We start from the raw sequence: 9,891 nt of genomic DNA, 5'->3' as shown, positions 1-9,891 counted from the left end.
ATGACGTCACATGGTATGGCATGTCCCTTTGGCCAGTTTGGCTGTGCCCCCTCCCAGCTTCTTGTGCACCTCCAGCCTTCTCAGTCAGTAGAGCATGGGCAGCTGAAAAGTCCTTGGCTAGTGTAAGCATTACCTAGCAACAACTAAAACATCGGTGCGTTATCAACTTTGTTCTCATCCTAAATCCAAAACACTGTACCAGCTACTAGAAAGGAAATTAACTCTATCCCTGCCGAAACCAGGACAAGGGGGAGAACTGCAGAACCAGACATCAGACACCCCCTCTGTAGTAGACACTGCTACACTGGAGTAGCAGTGCTGGATCATCATTACCCTGTGATACTTTGTGACTGCAAAATTAGTGGGTTTGCAAAGAGCTGAAAGTATGAGTAGAATCCATGTCAAAGAAAAGAAGTCCCAGAATAACTCTCAGGATGTCAAAACCATCAAGGTACCTGAGATCTGCTCCTCTCAACCACCACAAGTGACCCTTCCTTGCTGTTTCAGTCCCCATAGGACTTCAGCTTTAAAACACCAGTGTTTTCTGGCTAAAACCAAAATGCTGGACTGTGTAGCGCTTCCTAGCTCTCCAGTCTGGGTGAAAATCTCTTCTTTTGTCTCAACTAGGACAAGAGCTGGGTGCATGGCATCTGTCTTGGGGAACCCTCCTGTGTGGGTAGGGAAGCTGGGCACCTCCTAGGGCACAGGTGGGTCATGTCCCAGATGGGGACAATCAGGGTACGGACGCCCCAGGCATGTCATTTATGGTTGGTTTTTAGACATGGATAGGGTCATTCTTTCAAAACACACTGGATTAAACCAGCTCATCGCTATTACCCTGTGTAAACCTTTTTTACTCTTACTCTGCAATAAATGTTGGAAGGGTGGTTGTAATATTGACTTGAAATAAGGAATCATCATCCTGAAAAGGCTGAGAAGCACTAGCCTAGAACACAAAGAGGTTATTAATGCTTTTGAAAAATATGCCACCTGAGCTTGAGTCAATAGCCAGTGAGGCAATTAATAAAGAGCAAGACTAACAATATATTTGTATTCTCTTTGTGTACAAAATGTAACTGAATAGACATAAAATCCATCCTGCCGTTGTCTTTCTCTTCCTGTGGTTGTGATGGAAAGGAGATGAATGGATTTAAGAGTGGTTTCCTATGCAGTGGTAGTCTTGTACAGTATCCCATTAACATTACAGAATAGGATTGGTACTGCAATGAATTATCTAGACAAGAAGCTCTATACATACTTCTCTATCACTCATGCAGGGTATGTGACTAGACTTTCACACAAATTCACCAACTTTTCACAGAAATAAAACATGGCTACTCCTGTAAATTCTTTCTCTAGGAAAGCTAGAATCCTGAAGGTTTTAAAAATACCTATTTTGAGGAAAGTAAAATAATTTCTCATTAAGGCCTTTTATGCATTTATTTTGAAATGTTTGGTTTATAATGTTACATTGCAGTAAGTCTCTCACTTTTTATTAGATTGTTGGGATGCATGCTGACAGCTGCGTTTAGAGCGAACTGAAGCTGGAAAGGCAGGTTGCCTTCTGCCCGCAGCCCTAGCTGCATGCTTCCTTCTTCTCTTCATACTGGAGCATCTTTTTGTGCGGTGCAGTGGGTTCAGTTAACAACTTATTTATTCTTCTGCCATTCCAGGTGGACCCTGATCTGAGTGACAATTTATGACACATCTGAGTAGATGGCTGCAAACCAAATCAAGTTTGTTTTATTCATATTCCAAGGTAGGTTATTAGCTCAGGCATATGTTGTTACCCTGTTCCCAAGCCAGACTTGTATTCCAGCACAGATATATATCTGTTTGTACATACCTTGAATGGTTCACTCCCAAGCAAGTTTTAAAGTTGTTTTAGAGTAACAAACATTAAGTCTAGGGCTTTTGCCAAAATAAACACAAAATCAAACAGAAGCAGACCTTCCTGATAGCCGGTCTGTACAGTACTGTTCAAACAGCTGGAGCACCTGCTGCTGTGAGTCCCAGCGCTGAAAGTCCGGGTGGGAAAGCATAAATGGATTGCAGTATGCAGCGCAAGCTAAAGCATTTCGGTTACAAGTGACAAAAGAGTTGCAACAGTCGCTCTATGCCTTGGTGTTTCAAGAACCTTAGAGCCTAACGTGAGTGGCAGCGATTCCCTCTTTACTGAAAAGACAGTTAAAAGAAGATAAAAATTATAGAGTGAAAAAATATTAGGATGCATAAGCAAAGCCATTCTGAGCTGTCCGACAGTTCTGAGCAGCTTTTAATTGAATTTGGTCTGACAATTCCTTTGTTTATATTCCAAGTTTATGATTTAAAAAATGTTGTCAAATGCTGTTTACATTCAAGGACACACTTTTTTGTCTGTGAAGCAACACAAATCTTTTGAAAAAAAAATAACTAAGCACAGACAGAAATCAGGTCCTAGAGCAAAGAATTTGCCAAGAAAAAAAGTGCTACAAGTGGCCCAACCACAGATTACAAGAGGACCTGTTCAATGAACACTGAGTTTTCCCCATACAAATACTTGCTTAATCTTCCATCAAGTTCTTTTCTATATTATTCCCACTTTCCATAAACTGCACTTTGCATGCTTTAAAGGTGATGAGAGAGAAAATAAAATCATATTTTAGAATCTCTGGGAGGCAGGATTAATGAGTGGCTTAACCTCAGTTCCTTTGAATGGGCATTTATTGATCCTCACAATAACATAAAGAAGTGAATGATGGAGAATTCACTTACTCACTTTGTCTAGCTCACTTCTCTGGTATGGTGGACTAAAAAGGATTGAGGCTAATGGTAGTGAGACTGTGAAAGTAATATATGAGACCTAAGAAATTTGTGTCATTTAACATACCAGGCATTCTTAGTTTCCTCTTGCATTCTTATTTTTACAGTTTGAAACTATAGGTGCACATATGCTATTTTAAAATGCAGAATTTGAATAAAATCACATAAGAAAATTATGTGCTCGCTTTACAAGGTCAAAAGCAATTTTTTTTTTCACTGACAACTCAGCTTGACCAAGTTGGACATTTAAAATTCAATTTGTGTTCTTTCTGCCAAATCTAGTACATAAGCATCAGTAATTTTGTTTTGGAAGCCACATATCTGTACGGTTTTAGCTGTTATTCCTAATGTGACCATAACTATAGCATCTAGATGGAGTACTGATAGCCTTGTTAAAGATTCATGGAGTGCCTGGGACACAGCTCTGTTCTATAGCTACCTCAGTGCTGCTGGGCTGACTAATATAGCATTGTTTTCCTCACTGCGGTGTGACTCACAAGCACATCTCACAGTAACAAGATAATACTTTTATAAAATAAGTTTCTGAGCACTGCAGGATGCAACAATAATTTGGGAAATAAAAATAACAATAAATGAAAAATTAACATTTAAACTAACCATCTGTAAATCTTATTCTCATTTAGCTTGGTTTACTGTTGAATTAGTAGCAAATACAATATCTGAGATCAAACTGCTTTGAAAACAGTGATGCAAACTTCAATTTATGCTGTTATATCTTAGTGTAAACTGTAATAATTCCAGAATTTTACAATCACTATTCAGTACATGATCTTATTTGTCCTGATTTTATACAAGTCAACATGCTAACTCTTGAAAAGGATCTTGATTTGCACAGGTGTGAGGACAGCAGTGCGCCCTTCTGTGTGAACACTGCAGGTGCAAATTCTGTGCTATGTCATGACCTACAGTGCCCTGTTGACTACGGCGTGACTACATCATGTGTGAGACATTATAGCTAATATTTCCAAAAGCAACTCCTGTGCCCATTGAAGATGCCTGGCCCATATTCTATTTCAGCCAAGCACCCAAAATCACAAGACACCTTCACAAATGTGCCAAATGTTATACCTCTTTCCTGACATTTCACTTGCAAGCTCCCCTATCATTTTTTCCCACTGGCCAGCTTAAAGTCACATCTTGACCTGACGGCTTGGTGGAAGAGCTTGTGCTGCAGCACGTCTAAGCTGCCACAGAAGCTTAGGAAACTAAAGAAATACGTTCGACCAAGTAGATTTTTGCTTCCCATTCTGCTGGTTGTTTCTCTGCTACCTTTTGAGGAACTGCAAGGGAAGAGGTGAGCAGTATAAACTATATTTGGTCCAAACTATGTGTCCTATTTGTCCAGAACTGGTTTTAATCCAGAGAGGAAGATTCTGCTACATTCACAGGCTTCTGCTTTGCTCTGAGATGCTGCAAGTTCTCATTGCTAATAATGCGTGTGAACAGCAAAGGAAATACACACAGACCTTTCATACGAGATATGGTAGGACATACACTTGAGGACATAAGGCTGGGCTTTGGTGAGAGAAGCCGTAATAATAAACAGACACCAAACAGCACACCAAACTTCAGCATCTCCCCAGCCACAACCTGCAGAAGGCAGAGGCTGATGCCATGCCACTGCTGTCAGATGTATTTCCCATCACGTGGGCCCACATTACTCCAGCTTTGTGCAGGCTCTAGCCTGAACCACCACCATCACCACCGTGCATGGCTGATCTCCACACCTTCTTCTGACCCTTAAGTAGTGTCCCTAAGAACTGCTGTTTTTCCTAGAGCAGGATGCAGCCGCATGTGGTGCCACGGGCTGTGTGTGGCATGTGCTGGCAGGCAGCAGCATCGCTGCCAAGAGCTCACAGAGCACACTCTCGGATGGCCAGGGATGTGCTGCAGGATCATGGATGTGGGGAAAGGGTATCGTGGGCTATAAAGAGGTGGGTCGGGCACGTACTATGACTCTGTACCCGGTGCAACAACAGCACGTGGGTCTTAACCTGTTATAACTTCATTTTTCCCCATTTTATTATTTCAGAAGTGAGGCTCTGAGACCAGCTTTATTTTGGGGCTGGCTCAGAATGGTTTATCTCACACTTAGTGCAGTCCTATTTTGATTGGCAAAAGCTGTGGCCTTATAACAGTTAAGCTGGTAATAAACTACTAACTTAAAGTGTTTTTCCCAATTAAAATAAAATCTACATTTGTTTTATAGAAATAAAAATGTTTTACACCTTTACTTCCTAATTATAATTTTAAAGTGCCAAATTCTTTCAAAAATCATTACAAGCCAGCTAAAGGGAGAGGTGAAAAACAGTTTTATCATAATTGTATAATTGTGAAGTTTTATAATAAAGAAGTATTTCAGAATTTCCATTTGTCTAAAGTGCCTTGTAAATTTCTCCACAGTTTTTTAATTGCACAATCAAAACCAAAAACCTGTTTGAAATTAGCATACATCCAAACAAGAAAAAAAGACATGCATTTTTGACAGTGAGAATAATTAATCGCTGGAACCGACTATCAAAGGATACAATACATTCTCATTCACCCTCTTTAAATCAAGAGTAGGTCCATTTTTAAAAGACACCATCTCTTACCCTGGGTTCGCCATTTGAAGTTCCATGATCTGTGCTATGCAGGAGATCATAATAATGATGATCATTTTTTGCCACAGATGTCAAAGAACATTTTGGCTCCTGGGACACTCACATACCACATGCCTGAGCTCTGGCTCCTGTCAGCTGCCATCAGCCTGCAATCCCTCTTTCCTGCAGATGAAACAGCCAGCAAGTTTTAGAGTTATTTGTCCCCATTTGGTCCGCATCTCTCACATTGCCCCTAGTACACCCCTCCACGTGGCCTTGAAATCTCTTTACTTGTTAGAATAAAAATAATATAGTAATTGCTCTGAAAATGTTTTACAAAAGAAAAAGTTATCCCCCATCTTTTATTAAGATGTAAGAGCCCAATTAAGAGGTGTTTTAGCCATCTTTCATTGATTTCACTACCCTAATACATATAAAATCACAGCTGTTACTTCTTAGACTTAAATATTTGGACTTTGTTGTGCCAAGAGATGTTCAAACACTGAACTAAATGCTGTCCCAGGCATGAATAGCTCACATACCTGCTGCAAAGCAGTGAGCCAAATTCCACTCCAACGCAGACTTTTCTCCATTTCTACCCTAAGTACTTCCCACCCCTGCTGCTCTGGCTGGGGGTGCGGACTAGACCTGCCTCTCACCTAAATAACCAGGGGATCCAGGAGCCCAGGGGATGTCCCTGCGCTTGCTAAAGGACAGAGCCAGCCACCTGAGGATTTGTCACCCAGTTCCAGCCTACCTTAGTCCCATCCTCGAGGCACTGGAGGAGGATAGATCCTAAGTAGGGGAGCTATAGCTGGCCTAAGCAGTACTTATAAGTCAGGTAGGGATTTCTGTTTGGAAATCCAGCCAAGCACAAGGGGACTGTGCTATGATGGTTTCTTTCTGCTTGTTTTCTATCCTCTCTTCTGCTTTCTTCTCATTTCATAGCTCAGTGGAGGTGTCTGCAGCTCCCAGGCAGTAGCCAGGATCCTCAGAAAATGTCCTTGTTGTATCTGTAGTTTTCTTTGGTGTTTTTAATTTCCACTCAGTTTCAAGGGATGAACAGGTAGCTGTGGTTTTAGGCATCTTGTTATGGGAAAATACTCAGCCCAAAATACACAGTCTTCATAATACAGAGCACAAGTAATAATAGCAAGGAGGTGCTGTTAATATGGTGTAAGGAAATAGATTATCACTGTAGCATATAACAAAGACTGTAGCCAAAATTACCCCAGAAGTCATACAGTGCAATTTGTTAGACCTTCCAGTCACCCTCAGGCATATCTGGCATCAGTCTGTTTTGGGACATGATTTCCTTACCACAAACGTAATGGTAATAAATTAAATAATCCTATGGTTTTTATTTGCATATGAGTAAAATATAGCTGCATAAATATGCTTTTGTGCTAAGCAGAAGTATGAAAAGCCAAATGCAGTCTCCGTAATGTCAGATTGAATGGGAGTGCTTGTGGCATATGAACATTTAAAAGGACATAAGTATTAAGGAACTGGGCACCTAAAAAGGAGGTTCTCTTAATTGTAGCTATGATGCCAGACAGGAAGCAAAATATTGTCAAGAAAGAAACAAGGTAGCTATTGACGGGGAACTGCAGGTTTTTATTACTAATTTAATTAATAGTAACATTAAATTCTATTCCAAAATACTGTCTCTTCTCATGCACTGAAGAGGCTGGATAATGTTAGCCTATATTCAGTAAAGGTCTCGGGTGCTTAAAACAAGAATTAGGTGGAGCTGAGATATGTAAAGCCAAAATTGTAATCCAGTGACTCATGATGGCTTTTCATTGTAAGGCAGGGTCCACAGCGTGCCCCAAGTTATGGTCTCCTGGTCATCCCCACCAGGAGACCTGACATATACCTGATGTCCTTTCCTCTCAGTGACTCCGGAGAAGGAAACACAGATGTGCAGAGGAGTGGTGGGGCAGCCCAACCTTCCCCAACCTGGAGTCTGGAGTGGGAAGTTCTCTGAGGGTAAAACTCTCCAGAGCATTGGCACCTCTTCCCCACTGTGTACACTCGACCGTGGCTTCTACCTAATTCTGGATTTATTTAGACTCACCAGGTGCCTTTCTGTTCAAAAGGGAGATGAGGCCATATTCAGTGGCTTTCTGAGATGTCATTCTGAAATAGCTCATTTTCCGTGGCATTGGATTATGCGCACAGAAGCCTTACTCAGGGCTCTGGGTTGCACTCCCAGCTGGTGGGCATCTGAGCCCTCCACTGGGTCAAGCCCAGTTGACTGTGAAGAAAACTTGCCCATAACAGTATGACTGGCTTAAATATCCCACAGAACAAATAAACATGAAAATTGTGATGCCTAGCACATAGCAAAAAATGTAGCTTTGTATCCACACAATAGAACATGGGTTAGCACTGGTTTATTAAAAATATAATTAATGAGATTACAGTTGTCATGAATCTAATTTATAATCAATGTTTGCTGAATGTGTAAGTTCTTAACTTTTGTAGAATTAAAAGGAAAGTACATGGCAAGTCATGCTATTGCCTTATGCAGTATCAAACAACACACTTTTGAAAAACCACAATGTTTCCTTATCACTTGATATGATTACACTAAAAGATGACGTACAGCTACAGGTGTAAGTCTGTCCAGATCAGCTAGTCTAAAAGGTCGCAGCCGCAGTTGCTAGTGTTGAGTTTCTTGCACTTTATGTCTTGCAATATTTGATAATTTCAAGATAATAACAGCTTATTTAAACATTTCTTTATACCAAATTATATATCATGTAAAGAATAGAAGTGCTTTAATGTACGTGCAGTTTACCATGCACGTTAGCATAAGACTGAAGGCAAGTGTCCGTGCTCCAGGACATAGGTGGCTTACTTGATTGCTGATGGTCACATGAATGGGTGTACGTGAAACGTGGAAGCAGAGACCCAGCAAAGTGGGCTGATAGCACGTCCCAGCCACACCATCCAAACACTCTGCATTTACAGCAGCCTGCCCACCTCTCCTGCAAGGTGAACAGAGGCATTGCCTTTGCCCTTAGGAGCACAACTTTCAGCAATTGGCTTGCTATTACTGATGTTGCTGTTATTACTTACATACAAGGGGGGGAAATGAAAAGACTTGTCTGGGTTTGTATCCTTTTCTGGAGCACAGCATGCCTTAGAGAACAGTGATGTGTTGATCACAAGCTCAACCTGAACTTAGAAGAATAAAATTTTCCTATTTCTGAATCTCTTGCCCGCTGTGGAACAATGCAGACACAGGCTTGCTTGCTTTTTCGCTCTCTTTTCCAGCTCTCTCTCTCTTCCTTTCTTCCCTCTGGTTTGTAAAGGTTTATTAATAATTCTGCCATAATTCTACAAAAATACAGCGTTATATAAAAGAATTATACACTAAAATTACATCACAAAATTGTGTAAAAGAGTTCTAGTTAGTACTTAGAAGGTCCTTTTATTAGGCAAATACTTTGCTATGGATAAACCAGTAGTTTATCAGCCAGTATTTCTCTTTCACACATCATCTCTTACAAAAGCCTGACTTCGGTCCCCCATAACATGAAATTATGATGGGTACAAGCCAAGTACCCCTGTGACTGCTGGCTCATTTCCCATAGGATTGCCTAGTTCTGAGGATGGTCAAAGCACTTTTTAGTGTTTCTAAATGCCCCAAGCCATTCAACTGCTTAGACCATTCAAGGAGGTAAGAAACCTACACAAGAGAGGCCTCCTACCCTTGTCATCTGTCAGTCATGGATCTTGGGTTATCCATAACACAGAGGGACATACAGGAATGCAGCTTGTATGAAGAAATAAGGAGTTTCTGAGGAGCTTAATCAGGACTTTCCCCCAAATAGGTCACTGTTGTTGTATTTAGAGTTCAGGCTGCTCCTAATTGTCCCTGATTGCCCTGGGAGTAGAAGGTATTCCTCCCTAATAAAGGGGCCTTAATTAGTAAGCTGGCTTTTTCACTGTCTATCCTTTGGCAGTTCTCATTCCCCCCTTCAGAGACTCCAGGGAAGTATGGCAGTATGGAGCAGTCTTCTGTCTTCTCCTGGAGAAGGCAGTGCCAGGAACACAAACAGTTGGCACACTCAGCCCCAGAAAGATCCCCTGGTGGAGAGGAGGAGAAATTTCAACATAAATACAACCAGCATAGTGGCTCATATGAGTCTATATGTCCTACGATCTCCCTGTCACCACACATATGCGAGGCATGCTCATACCCTGTGGTCTCTGGGAATCTGAATGTCATCCTGCAGCCATGTATACCAAAAAGAAATTAAAGACGTTCCTAGGTGGCTCTGAACTATACTAGACAACACAGGGATTGCAGGAAATTAGCTATTTACAGATAGTTTTCTATTTCTGCACTAATAACCACAGGCTGAGAGGTACTCTTGTTTTCTCCTGATGCACTGTATTGGGCTTGTGTGGCAAGGTTTTGGTAGTGGGGGGGGGGCTACAGGGGTGGCTTCTGTGAGAAGCTGATAGAAGC

Source organism: Aptenodytes forsteri, unplaced genomic scaffold (genome assembly GCF_000699145.1).
Source record: "Aptenodytes forsteri isolate BGI_AS27 unplaced genomic scaffold, ASM69914v1 Scaffold166, whole genome shotgun sequence".
NCBI classification, from domain to species: Eukaryota; Metazoa; Chordata; class Aves; order Sphenisciformes; family Spheniscidae; genus Aptenodytes; species Aptenodytes forsteri.
The sequence above is the reverse complement of the archived record's forward strand: the minus strand, read 5'-3'. Positions refer to the sequence as shown.